This window comes from Equus caballus, chromosome 10, assembly GCF_041296265.1.
Source record: "Equus caballus isolate H_3958 breed thoroughbred chromosome 10, TB-T2T, whole genome shotgun sequence".
Taxonomy (NCBI): Eukaryota; Metazoa; Chordata; class Mammalia; order Perissodactyla; family Equidae; genus Equus; species Equus caballus.
Genome location: NC_091693.1, coordinates 74,194,915 through 74,208,952, shown reverse-complemented (window position 1 = coordinate 74,208,952; position 14,038 = coordinate 74,194,915). Strand labels below are relative to the sequence as shown.

The 14,038-nt window shown below is 35.8% G+C and overlaps 1 protein-coding gene and 1 long non-coding RNA gene across 15 annotated transcripts in view; one reads left to right on the top strand and one right to left on the bottom strand.

The window, feature by feature from the left end:
• The window catches only part of CEP85L (centrosomal protein 85 like), a 201,164-nt gene that overhangs the window by 69,073 nt on the left and 118,053 nt on the right, over nt 1-14,038 (top strand). The gene's annotated exons all lie outside the window — the stretch shown is intronic.
• LOC111775355 (uncharacterized) lies at nt 3,581-4,979 on the bottom strand. Its single transcript, XR_011422628.1, has 2 exons — nt 4,929-4,979; nt 3,581-4,251 (listed from the first exon to the last, which is right to left on the bottom strand). It is a non-coding gene; the product is annotated as an uncharacterized lncRNA (long non-coding RNA).

The window sequence follows — 14,038 nt, the reverse complement described above, 5'->3', positions numbered from 1 at the left end:
AATGGAAGTTTTTAGCCATTATTTTCTTTGAGTACTTTTTCAGCCTCTTTTTCCTACTAGGACTCTGATGGCATAAATTCTAAAACCTGTTGTTCTACAGGTCTCTCGTGCTCTCTTCCTTTTGTTTTTTTTTTTCCGCCTATTTTTTGTTTGTTGTTCAGATTGGGTAATGTTTATTGTTCTGTCTTCCATTTCACTGATATTTTTCTTTGGTCCACTCCATTCTCCTGTTGAGCCTATCCACTGAGCTTTTTAATTCTATTATTGTATTTTTCAGTTCCAATTTTTTTTTTTTAAAAGGTTTTATTTTTTCCTTTTTCTCCCCAAAGCCCCCAAGTACATAGTTGTATATTCTTCGTTGTGGGTCCTTCTAGTTGTAGCATGTGGGATGCCGCCTCAGCATGGCTTGATGAGCAGTGCCATGTCCGTGCCCAGGACCCGAACCAACGAAACACTGGGCCGCCTGCAGCGGAGCGCACAGACCTAACCACTCGGCCACGGGGCCAGCCCCCAGTTCCAAATTTTTATTTTGGTTTTTCTTTATATTTTCTGTTTCTTTGCTGAGACTTTTTATTATTTTTTGCTGATGCTTTCTCTTTTGTCATTGGTTTCAGGCATGTCTTTAATTGTTCAGCAAAGTAATTTTATGATGATTTTTAAAAAGTCTTTGTCAGAGAATTCTAACATTTCTGTTATCTTGGTGGTGACATCTGTTGTCTTTTTTTCATTCAGTTTGAGGACTTACTGGTTCTTTGTATGGCAGATGATTTTCATTTGAAACTTGGATAATTTTGTATTGTGAGATTCTGGATTTATTTATTAAGTAATAAATGTTGTTTACTTATACTTATAAATTACGATTTTATAAATATAAGCTATAGCATTTATTTACATATAAGTAAACATAATATAAAATTATTATAAATATTTGTTTATGTACTTAAACCTTTTCTGTTAGCTGGCTTTTTTAGATACCACTCTGGCATGTGAGGGGGAAGGGACACTCTCTTCTTACTGCCAGGTGGAGTCAGAAGTCCAGCTTCCCTCTCTGACCTCTGTTGATAGCAGAGGAGTTTGGAGGGAGGGGAGTGCCTTGTTATTGCTGGTCATGGATTGAAGTCCAGGTTTTCCATGTGATCACCACTGATGCCACTGTGGCCTCGTTATTGCTGAGTGATGGTGAATGTCCTAACTCTGTATAGGCTCTTCTGTTATAATGTATGGAGGAGGTAGGGCTCTATACTGCTGGACAGGGATGAAAATCCTGTCTCCCTACTTGGCCTTCTTTGATCCTACCCTGATGGGGATATTAGAGTACTTTGTTGTAGCTTGGCAAAGTTGGAAGTCTAGGTTTCCCACTTGGCTTTGTTGATGTGGGTGGAGGTAGGGCCCCAGTTTTTTATGTGGTGTTTGGCTAGAGAAGAGTGGTTACTGTCTAAAAACTTTGTCTTGTTGGCTTCCTCTTTCCTGGAAGAACAGGCGTTTTTGGGGAGTTTTTGGGGCCCACTGGTTCTTTTGGGTTTCTGGCTTTTTCACCTTCAAGTCTGGGAGATATGAGGCAAAAAGAAAACATAGAATATTCAGTTGCATAGAATATTGATTTTATTATGGTCTTATATCCGACAGCAGTTGACTCTCTAAAACATATAACTCCAGGAAAGGTAGGAAATATATACAAGGTGAAGTGGCAGACGAACAGGAATGTGTATTACAAAAAAAAAAATCTATTTGTAAGATATTCTTTTGTTAAATTAAAAGATGAAAATAATTTAAATATATAGTTCTTATGTGTCTTTAGCTTTCTTTTTTACTTTCTCTAAATTTTATATCCTGTTTGCACAGCCTTATTTAGTTTGTGAATGAATATTCTTCGAGCTCTTCATTTTATTGTAAATTTGGTTAAATGTTCTCATTCATATTTGGCCCCTTGGAATAAAGTTGACAGAGTATGTTGACAGTTGTAATAGTGAGTTTTCTACTTGATTGATCTGAAATAACATCTTAGTATATTATTCTATGTGCCTTACTATTGAAATTGATTTCAGAGTCCCTCAAGAATAAGTTGATACACAAAAGAAAAAAGTTGAGTTCAGGAAGGAAATAAAAGTCAAACAAACTAAATTTTGTCTAAATGTAAAAATTTGTTACATTTTTTTAAAAACTGCTTTTAAAGGCATTACTTTCAGTGGGAAGCTGGTGATATTCCAGAAATATTAAATAAAATGTCCCATTATAGACTTTTTTTTTCAAGCTTTCAGGCATTCTAATGGAATATTTTCTTAAGCTATAGATAATAAATAGGGTTATTTTCTTTGGTAACAATTAGTCATAGTGTTAGAATTGGGTGGGACTTTAGAGGCAATTAATCAGACCATTATATAAATGAGTAAACTAGTTCCCAAAAGGTGAAACTACTACTCTTACTAATATGGTAGTTAAGAGCTTAAAACTTTGTTTAAACCTGTTATCATTTAATTATCTGTACAACCTTGAATAATTTCTCACTTCTTGGAGCCTGAGTTTTTTCATCTCTAAATCGGAGATAACTTTGTTATATACTATGAGGATTTAATTATATGATTTTTAAATTGTTTAGTGCAGTTCTTTGCATTATCATCATTGCTTAAAAAATGATTTCTGTTCTTCTTCCTTGCTTTCTTACTTTTTTCGTGTGTCTCTTTCCTCAAATTCCCCCTCCCTAGGACGGTTCCCCAGCCAACTTACGTAAAACAATGATACTTCTACTTCCACCCTCACAGTTTTATACCTCCTGCTTTGTTTTGGGTTTGTTTATAATTCGTATCGTAGAATAGGGTTAGCCTGCTTTTGTACCTGATATTTCCAAGATTAGAGCCTCTTTAATGTTCCCCAGACAGATGAACTCTCTGTGCTACATTCCCAAGACTGGTATTTTATGCCATTTCGTGTCCTAATTCAATAATTAACACTCCTCATTTTCCAGCTTCTGGAATTTTGTTGTAATTTCTTTTGCTGATGGTCCTGTATTGTTCATTGCTGTGAGTTTCTACCTTGTTACTTTTGTGTCATTTCATTGAGTCTTGGAAGGGAGAAAATATAACTTTGTGCGTTCGGGCAATGATCTTGAACCAGAAATTCTGTAATGTAGACATAAATGAAAAAAAATGAAGAGAAGAAAAAAATGATCGTAAAACTTTTCCTTAATGTCAACTACTAATATGTATTTATTTACTCTTTTCCCCCCGGATTTTAAAAAGTAGTAAGTAAATGCACATTTAAAAAAGCATAATGATGAACATAATTTTAAGAGTAAATTGATATTTCAGACATTATTAAATTTATGGTCTTTGAAAAATTTGAACCTGTATAGAATGAAATAGAGCAAAAAAGTGAAGTCTTTTATTTCTTCTTCTCCAGTCTTCACTTTTTGAGGTCAAAAATGTTATTATTATGTTGCATGTTCTTTTAGACCTTTTGCTGTGCATTTATTCACATACACACAGGCTTTTAAAAAACTAGGTCATCCCATATGTGTTTTGTGATTTGCTTTCCCTTTTTTTTTTACTTATCTATATTAGATTTCTTTAAAAAATAATTTTCATTTTGAAATAATTCACAGGACCTAATCCACATCACCTGAGTCTCCTAGAATTATTCTATTCTCCAAGGAGATTTAAGCATTGAGATAAGCATGGGACTGGGTTTGACTTTCATGGGCATTTAAGAGTAAAGCAGGCTTCCATGGGGACCTATTTTTTCCTGTATTGGAAGAAACACAGAGAATGAATAAAATTCCTCCTAACATGATGAGCCAAACGATAAATCAGAGAATAAAACTAAAGCCTACAATTTCTATTCCACCAATTGGCAAAAAAAAATCATATATATATATATATATAGCATTTCTATAGCAAACATATCAACATAAGTACTTTTTTAAAACACATGCATATTTGGAAATTTGATGCATAATAGGAAGACAGCATTTCAAAACAGTAATGAAAGATTAGGCCCCAAAAAAGTGATATTAGATCCTGATCTCAAACTGTAAGAAAGTTAAATTTGAAGTGAATTAAAGAGCTAATGGTTTCTTTAAGAAATCATAGGGACCGGCCCTGTGGCTAAGTGGTTAAGTTCGCGTGCTCCGCTTCAGCAGCCCGAAGTTTCACTAGTTCGGATCCTGGGCGAGGACATGGCACATGCTGAGGTGGCATCCCACATGGCACAGCCAGAGGGACCTACAACTAGAATATGCAGCTATGTACTGGGGGGCTTTGGGGAGAAGAAGAGGAAAGAAAGAAAAATCGTAAAAGTGCTAGGAGATAGATTAATTTTATATTCTCACGTTAGAAATATTCTTCTTAGGCCACAAAACACAGATTTGATTTAATAAACAAAAATTTTTGAATGCTGATGAAAGATACTAGATAAGAAAAGGGACATGTTAGGAATAAATATTTGTAGTAAAACTAATAACGAAATAATATTCATTTTATTTAAAGAGCTCCTACAAATAAGGGAAATTCCCAAAAACAGGTATTTATCTGTAAAATTTAGAATATTTCACAGTTTAGAAAATTTTATAGATAAAAGATATAAACAATTTGTGCAAAAAGTGAAAATTGCCAGTAAGCATCTGAAAGATAATCAAATTCAGTCATAGTGAAATGAAAATCTAGATGATGAGATGCTGCTTTTCACCAATGAGATTGCCCCCTTTCTCCAAAAAATAGACTGTAATATCCAGAATCTGAGCAAAGATGGCAAAAGTTGTACTCTGAAAACCAGTGCACATATTCACCTTTGATAGAGGGCAGTTTGGCCGTGATAACTAACAACTGGATAGCTTAGTTATTATGTTCTAGGCACGTTACACGTGTTAACTCATTTAATCCTCATAAGCATGCTCTGATGGGGAAAGTGAGACACCAAGAGGTCAAATTACTTACCTCTCAATAACTTATGTAAGGTATATATATCCTTGATTCAGCACACACGCTGTTGAACAAAGATAAAATGTATAAGAATATTCGCTGTAATACTGAAAAATTAGAAACAACTTTGTGTCTATCAATAGAGAAATGGTTAAATATTTCACTGTGTATCCAGTTAAAATAATTAGATAGCAATATATGTTCCAACCTAGAAAGAAATTCAAGTAAATTTCAAGGTTAAGACAACAAATTGAACACTCTCTTCTAATTTTGTTCCTTTCTGAGATCTCACTAACTCAGGAAAAAAAATTAAAAAAGAAAAACAACCTATGATGACAAGAACAAAAGGAAAAAAAGAGTATACTTTTGGGAGCTGTAAGTCAGAAGAGTAAGTAAGAAATTTTCTTAGCAGGTCCCCAAGAGCTGAATCCTAAACCAGCAACAGAGGAATTCAGGAACAAGCTGTCAATTTATATTATTAAACATTCTCAAAAAGGCTCCAGAACCGGTAGGCCCAGGCTTGCCAGGTTTCTCCATGGTATAGTAACTATTTTTCTCCTTTCTATATTCTATTCTTTGGATGCAAGTCAGCTGGGGAGGATTAAACTCCTGGAAGAGGAAGTATCTGAATTTAAAATTTGGAATTTTTCTTTAAGATATATTTGTCCCTTCTCTCCCATTTATTTTTTCAATCACTTATTTATATCACTATGGGCTCATGTATGTACATACTTACTTTTTAAATTAAACTTCAGACTTTATATTAGAACTTCACCAGTTTTTCCATAATGTTCTCCTTCTGTTCCTAGTTCCTATTTAGGATACCACGTTACATTTAGTTGTAATGTCTTCTTAATCTTCTCTGATCTGTCACAGTTTCTCTCTCTTTTCTTGTTTTTCATAACCTTAACAGTTTGTTTTTTTGTGTGTGAGAAATATTGACCCTGAGCTAACATCTGTTGCCAATCTTCCTCTTTTTTGCTTGAGGAAGATTGTCCCTGAGCTAACATCCACGCCAGTCTTCCTCTGTTTTGTATGTGGGATGCTGCCACAGCATGGCTTGATGAGCAAGTGGTGTATAGGTCTGTGCCCAGGATCTGAAACTGAGAACCCCGGGCCATCAAAGCAGAGGGTGTGAACCTAACCACTACACCACTGGGCCAGCCCCCACCTTAACAGTTTTGAGGAGGACTGATTAGGCATTTTATAGAATGTCTCTCAAATTGGATTTATCTGATGTTTTCTTGTGATTAGATTGAGGCTATACTTTCTGCAAAGAATACTACAGAGGTGAAAGTGCTCTTATTGTATCAGGATACATGATAGTCAAAAGACATCACTGGTGACATTAACCTTGATCCCTTGGTTGAGATATGTTTGCCAGGTTTTTCCACTAAAAGACTATTATTTTTCCCTCCCATATTCTGTTTTTTGGAAGCAAGTCACTTAAGTCCAGTCTAAACTCAAAATGGGGCTGGAGGTACTGAGTTCGACATCCTGGAGGGGAAAATACCTACATATATTATTTGTAATTCTTTTATAAGAAAGACTCATCTCCCTCATTTATTTAATCACTTATTTATATCATTATGGACTTTGTATATTTATTTTATCTTTTAGGTTTTGGTCCAATAATAATTTATTGCTCAGGTTATTCCAGTTTTGGCCATTGGAAACTCTTTCAGGTTGCCTGTGACACTTTGTGCCCCCTACCACATCCTTTTATTTTTTGAGCACTTCCTTACTTTTGGATACTAAGATATTCCATGCTTATCTTATATTTTCCCTACCTTAGCCCTAGAATCAGCCATTTCTCCAAAGAACTCTGGTTCCTTTTGTTGAATAAGGGTATTTAGAAATCAAGATCTGGGTGCTAGGAATGCTTATTAGTGCTGGGATGTCATTGCTCCTAGACCCTCTCAGAGGACAGAGCTAGGTTATGTAGGTATGTATAATATCCTGTGTATACATACCTATAGTTTTGTCTGTGTCTATTCATCAGTATCTGTATTAAGCTAAACAGGAGTTCATACTGATGTTTCCAACTCTAATCCAGTACAGCAGAGTTCATTTTAGCCTTTTTACCTTGCATATCTTTCCTTCTTTCTCCAAAGGTGAGATACGTCCCACCATCTACTGTCCGTTGACTTATTGGTTCAGCTCCCGGTAGACAAGTAAAGCAGGTTCAGGACTGTTAACTCCTACTCCCCTGTATTAGTGTCCTAGGGATGCCATAGCAAATTACCGCAAACTGGGTGGCTTAAAACAATAGAACTATATTTTCTCACAGGTCTGGAGAGTGCAAGTCCAAAATCAAGGTGTCAACAGGGTCATGCTCCCTTTAAAGTCTCTAGGGAAGAACTTTTCTTCTTTGCCTCCTTTAGCTTCTGGTGGTTACCGGAAGTCCTTGGCATTCCTTGGTTTATGATGTCATAGTTCTCATCTTTGCCTCCTTCCCTTGGCTGCCTTCGCTGGGTTTCTGCTGTATCTTCAGGTCTCTCTCTCACCTTATAATATCACTGGTCCTTGGTTTTAGGGCCCACCCTAATCCAGAATGACCTCATCTTAACTTGATTACATCTGCAAAGACCCTAATTCCAAATAAGATCCCATTCATAGGTACCAGGAGTTAAGATTTTCATGTGTCTTTATGGGGGACAGAATTCAATCCACAACACTGCGATAGACTATGGAGTTAAACAGAAAGGCATAAAATAATTGCTGGAGAGTAATTTGAACTAAGTTGAGTTGGAAATAAAGCAGGAGAACTGCTTTGTTGTTTTTTTTCATAAATGTATTGTTAGCTATTTGGTCTCATCAGTGAACTTTAAAAATTAACTTTTTTTGTGGAGAGAATGATATGGGAAGATAACAAATCTGAGGATTTAAAAGTTGTAGAGTGTTTGCTCTGGGATTTTCTGCTCAAAAGTTTACGTGAGATCCAGAGACAAATTCTTTAGCTTTTCAGAGCTTTGGCTTAAAAACACAGTGATCTTTTTATATGCAGTTACTTCAACCTCCATAGCGTATTATGGTATTAATCTGGGTGCAGCTGGGGATTTTCCGTCCTTATTTTGGCCAAAGAGAGCTTTTACCTCCCATACCCGCCCCACCCCCGCCCCCAAACCAGGCCCTACAATGTCAGGGCTGGGGTGCTGCCTTTTCGTGATGACTGGCTGAAGAACTGAAAATATCTCATTGAGAATATGGCTGTAAGAGTATCTTTTTTTCATAATCTCCAGAAACTCTTTGATACAGCTGTGTATTATTATATAGTTACTTATCTTTTCTATTTAGAACACTGCCTTTTCTCTTTATTCTTTGAATTAATTTAAAACTAATTTATTTGTGTTAATAGTTGCAAATATCACTGCTTTTCTCACTGAATAATTCATCAGGTATTAAATACAAGTTTCTGTAATCTTTTGAGGTGAAGAACATGATTTCCACTTGAATTGGGCTGATGTGAAGATGTTAAATTTTTTGGCTTTCCATTAGTTCTTGGCGTTACCACCAAGTTGAACTCTGACAGTTTTTTATTAATACATGAAACAGTGAGTGATTTTACACTATAGAAAATATTCTGATGGACAAAGAATCCATTGAGTTTAATGCATAATCATAGTAGATTGTGTTATTTAGAGGCTATTCTATATGGATAAAACAGTATCACAGTTTGAAGATTAATGGGCGCATAGGACAAGTGTTCTAGGAAAGGATAAGGAGTAGAAGGAATGGTGGATGAAAATAAAATGAAGGAGTAGGCCTCGGGAAGACTGACAACCAATAACAGAAACTTGGAACTTCTGTGGAAAATGTATCAGAATGGTGGTTTGAGTTGACTGGTGGTGGTAATGAATGATCTTGTTTGCATTTATTATTGAATAGAGAGGTGAAGAGTACTCCTGTTAAAAAAAAGTGGTTATTTAAAAATTTTATCTGAGGGGGCTGGCCCCGTGGCTGAGTGGTTAAGTTCGCGTGCTCCGCTGCAAGTGGCCCAGGGTTTTGTAGGTTCGAATCCTGGGCACGGACATGGCACTGTTCATCGAGCCATGCTGAGGTGGCATCCCACATGCCACAACTAGAAGGACCCACAACTAAGAATATACAACTGTGTGCCTGGGAGCTTTGGGGAGAAAAAGGAAAAAAAAATCCTTAAAAAAAAAAAGTTAGTTAAAAAAAATTTTTATCTGAATATAGGAAATAGTTTAGCAGGCATATTAAAGACTATTTATTTAGAAGGAAAGCTTGATGTGTTGGCTGATGTAATACTTGATTCCAAGTAGTGCGTATTTTCCTTCCTGAAGTCTTCATGATTTCCTCTTTGTGGGAGTTGTTCATTTGTTCTTTACCTTCTCTGCTCTTTGGTAAGTGTCCTGAGTCTTCTAATTTATAGTCTTTGTTTTTCATTGTGGGATTTGCTTCATGGCATATTTGTTTAATGTAAAAGGCTCAGAGAAATAACCATTGTGGAGGATTACTAAATATTGAAAATAGCCTTCATTAGAACATAAATGTTTGATATTTATAACAATGTCAGCTTTCAAACATGTTCTATATTAGATTATTTCATATCAGTGTCACATAGCTGTGTCTTACATACTTTGGTCTTTGATTATATAAATCTTTTTGTCATCCAATAACCATAGGTCTATACAATGTTTATTTTTCTCATTTATAAGATTAAACAAATCTATCTTTACTAAATTCCAAACATTATAGAATAACTTAAAAAGTGTTCATCTCCTTTGTACTACAACCCCTAGCTGAGAATTACCATGGCATGTAATTTTATTAATTTCTAAATAATATTCGTGAAATTTGGACCAGTGTTACTAAATGTGGTTTGAGTTCGTTTTAGAGTATTTATCTACAGAATAATTTACTTAGCTGCCTTTATTACTGTTGCTGTTTGTCTTGCAGCTGGGTATTACTTCTTGATTTACAAGGCTGCGGCATGAAGTGCTGCGTTATTCTGGTTTGTTGTGATAGTTTTTAGGTGAATCCATGTGTAAATGAATGTGCGAGGGCATTTTAATTCTTAAAAAACTGATTCTTGTGAAAACCTCAAGGTGCATATTAAGTAACTACATGATTTACTTAGTACAAGAGGTTGACTATTTAAAAAACTCCTGATTTAACTCTCCTTACAAGTCACTTACTATACTTGGTACAATGTACATACTTAGATCTGTAAATTACTGTCAATTCCTTTCTGGAGATATTTGAGGTAGTTCGTGGAAAACAATAGCATAGAGCTGTGTGGTTCAGTATCGTAGCCACCAGCAGCATGTGGCTATTCAGTGCTTGAACTGTGCCTCGTCCAAATGGAGATGTAGAATGCACACTGGATTTCGAATACTTTGTATGAAAAAAGAAATGTAAAATATCAGTACTTTTTAATATTTATTACATGATAATATCTTGCATATAGTGGGTTAAATAAAAGTCATTATTAAATGAATTTTATCTTTTCATTTTTACTTTTGATGTAGTTACTACATACCTTAAAATTGAAAATGTAACTTGCATTATATTTCTCTTGGACATACTGGTATTGATATTGTATAATTTGTAAAGGGTTTACTTTCAGAGATTTTATGAGTATTGTGTGTTCTTATATATTTCCCAGTGGAAACAATATTGGCTTCTCAAAATAGCTCCTGTCAGCCCACTTAATATTTAATATAATAGAAATTTATATCAATAGCATTATGTATATGATAAATTATATTCTGCTGTCAGTCTGGGGATGTCAAGAGCACACCCCTTTTATCATTTTAACAGTGCTAAGAGCTTCCAGTGGGATTGCCTTGGTTCCCCTGCCAAAGAGAAAGTTAAGGTGGATATGGTAGGACATTAAGGTGTGGGGAGATTTTAGATTGGAGAATTCCTGAAATTCCCAGGAGTTCTGGTGCTCAGTTGGGGAATGGCCCTCAGTAGTTAGGAGGGAAGGGGGAACATTCCTCCAAAGTCTCAGAGCGTAGTTTGCTGCTAGGCCAGTAGGTACCCACGTGAAGGCGAAAGGTGGAAGAGTATGATTGCACCAGTCTTTCGTATGTGAAGTTTGGCTGGGAATTGAGTGTTTAAGGGGAAAGCGCCTTTCTTGCTACAAGCTCTTAAAGTTTGGTCACTCTTTGCAAATGATAACATTGCTTATGTTATATAACTCAGATATTTAACTGTAATAGTAAATTTTAAGTTCTTATTTACCTTGGTGATTATTTCTCTTTGTTTACAAGACAATTATGGTTGAATAGGTGTACCTCTATATACTAAACGTAAATTTAATTTTGGGTGTATAGATCAAAGTACATGGAATAATTTTTATTTAAATTGCATGATACCTTACTTTAAGTAAACAGTACATCTCTGAAGTAAGTTGTCAGACCTAAAACAAACTGGATGGTACCATCTAGTCAGACTCCACAACACCCCCCCACACCCCCCTACAGCCCGCCCTTTCACCCTTTAGTATTGTTTGGTTATAACTGATGTTCCAAGTGATGCTCATTGGCTACTGCTAAATACCCTAAAGTATCCTGTGAATCATCTGAAAAGTAACTTGCATTCTTCTGTATTTTACTGTTGTGTTTTAATTCTCTAAAAACTTAAAATCCACACAAGAATATAGAGTTACTGAGTACAGAATATAAGTGCTCTATGAATTGCAAATATCCAGTTTTATAAATGACTATTTCATATATATAGAGAGAGAGGTACCTTCCCTTTGTTCATTCATTTATTTGCTTACTAAATATTTATTGGATATTTACTGTGTTTCAAGAACTGCAGAATTACAGAGATCAAAGTGGAAGTGAGGGCTGCATCAGAGTCTCAGTAGGGAAGGGACGCTGACACAGAAGAATATGCTCAAATTACCATTGAATGATTTGCTTTTAGCTACGGTATTTTGAGGTTTCAAATAATGCTAACTAAGGGTGTGAGATTTTTATATTTAACAAGAAGTTGAGACACTAATTTAAGATTAGCGGCCCTACTTTTTAGCTGTGGTAATTTGTTCATGGGGTGTCAAATTCCAGTTTGGTAAGAAATAGATCTATGACATGAGGATAGATGCATCGGAAGACTACTAAATTGTAACATAAGCCACACCAGCAGATCGCTAGCTTCTTCCTAGGTTTTCTTTGCTGAGACCTGGAGGCCATGTGAATAGCTGCCATTGCCCCAGAAGTGAGTCTGAGAGGGCGTTGTTTCTGAAGCATGCAGCTCTCACTGTGTCGTGCATGACCTACATGTGGTGCCAGCGTTGAGTGATTAAGGGAGAAGCAAGGGGAAGCTGGGAGTATAGGACCCCAGGCAAGAAAGAACTTAGTTGTTGCTTAGGCGTGGCTCTGAAGCAGGGCAGTCTTCCTCTCCCAGATCATGTGGCACATGAGAGGCAGGCTCAAAGGCAGTTATTTTATCTTTTTAAATCTGAATTCTTAAATGTAGCTTCTAACAGTCCATTTGGGGCTAATTTTCAAGCATATTTATATATTTTACTAAAAAAAGGTAGAGATAGAGTTAAATAATTTTCTTATTTGATAATTCCCATCTGCTAATTTATATTGGAGATAATTTTCTTATCTAATTAACCTCATTTATTTCAAATAGGAGGGACTGATAAAAATGGACTTCAGTTTAATCATATTTTCATTAGTTAGTTGTTTTTACTAAGAAATCATCGGGCTGTTGAATAATGTAAATTTTGAGGTCATCCTGTGAATATATAAGAAAGGAAGAAAAATTAGAAGAGTTACGTGCATTGTCTTTATCTCATGAAGACCCTGAGGCCTTGTAAGGTCAGGACTTGCTCAATCATTTATTTATTAATGTTTATTGAGTGTCTGCTAAGTGTCAGGTACTGTACCAGAGGTTAGAATTACATATTTCCCTGTTCATTGAATACATAAAGTCTGGTGGCGAAGACATACAGGAATAGTTATCATAAAATATGATGAGCAGTGTGATACCCGAAGTACACAGGGTAGAGGACATCCCCAGATCCACTGGGTTAGGGGAAGGACCCCCTAAAAAGTGATGTGTCAGCTGAGGCCCAAAAAGGTGAGTAGGAACCAGCAGGGCAAAAGCAAGGAGGAGAGTAGTCTAGTCTAAGAGGACAGCATGGTCAAAGCCTGGGCAGTGAAAGAACCCTCTGAGGGTGGCTCAGAGGAGAGCAAAACTGGAGGCCAGGTGACCATTTGCGTTGCAGGTAGGAGCCCATGGTGGCTTGTTCATAAAAAGAGACAGTGGGAAAGGAGAAAATAAGATGATTCAGAAGATATTTAGGAGATGAAAACCATACATTCTTTCTTTTTAAACAGCTTTATTGAAATGTAATTCGCATACCTTACAGTTTACCCATTTAAAGTATACAGTGCAGTGGATTTTAGTATACATATTCAGAGTTGTATATCTCTTGCCGGTATCAATTTTAGGACATTTTCATTACCCCAAAAAGAAACCCCACTCCCCTTAGCCATCATCCCCTAACACCCCTACTCGCCCAGTCCTAGGCAACCGCTAGTTTTGGAGGACATATAAAAATTTCCCAGGGCTTTCTTTTCTTTGCTCGTGTGTTTTATTACAGTGATTAGGTTTTATTGGTTTACTTTGCCAAATGGTTTCTTTAAAACACCTCATTTTAATGTAAAATATTCTCTTGTTCTTACTTAGTTTTTTCTTTTTTTCCCCCTTTTTTAACAGAAAATTTCAAACATACCAAAGTAGAAAGAAGGTGAAAGGGTGAGCCCCCATATACACAACTCAAATTTATACAATTATAAATGATAACAGATGGCAGTCTTATTTAGCTATTTCTTCTCTGCTCACCTCTACACCCTTGGTAATATTTTTAAGCTAATTGAGAGCTCCCTCTTAACCTTTAATTATAATAATAATTATTGAGCATTTACTGTGTACAAGGCATCATGATAAAAGGCTTACATGATTGTTTCAGTTAATTCAAAAATTACGTTAGGTACAATTATATATTCATTTTATAGATGAAGTAAATGGTATTTAGACCATTCTCTAACTTGTTATCCTTTTTAAATTTTTTTGGCAGTCAGTTCATTGGGTGCATAGTGCTGTGGTTTTTGCAACTTCATACCTTTGGAACT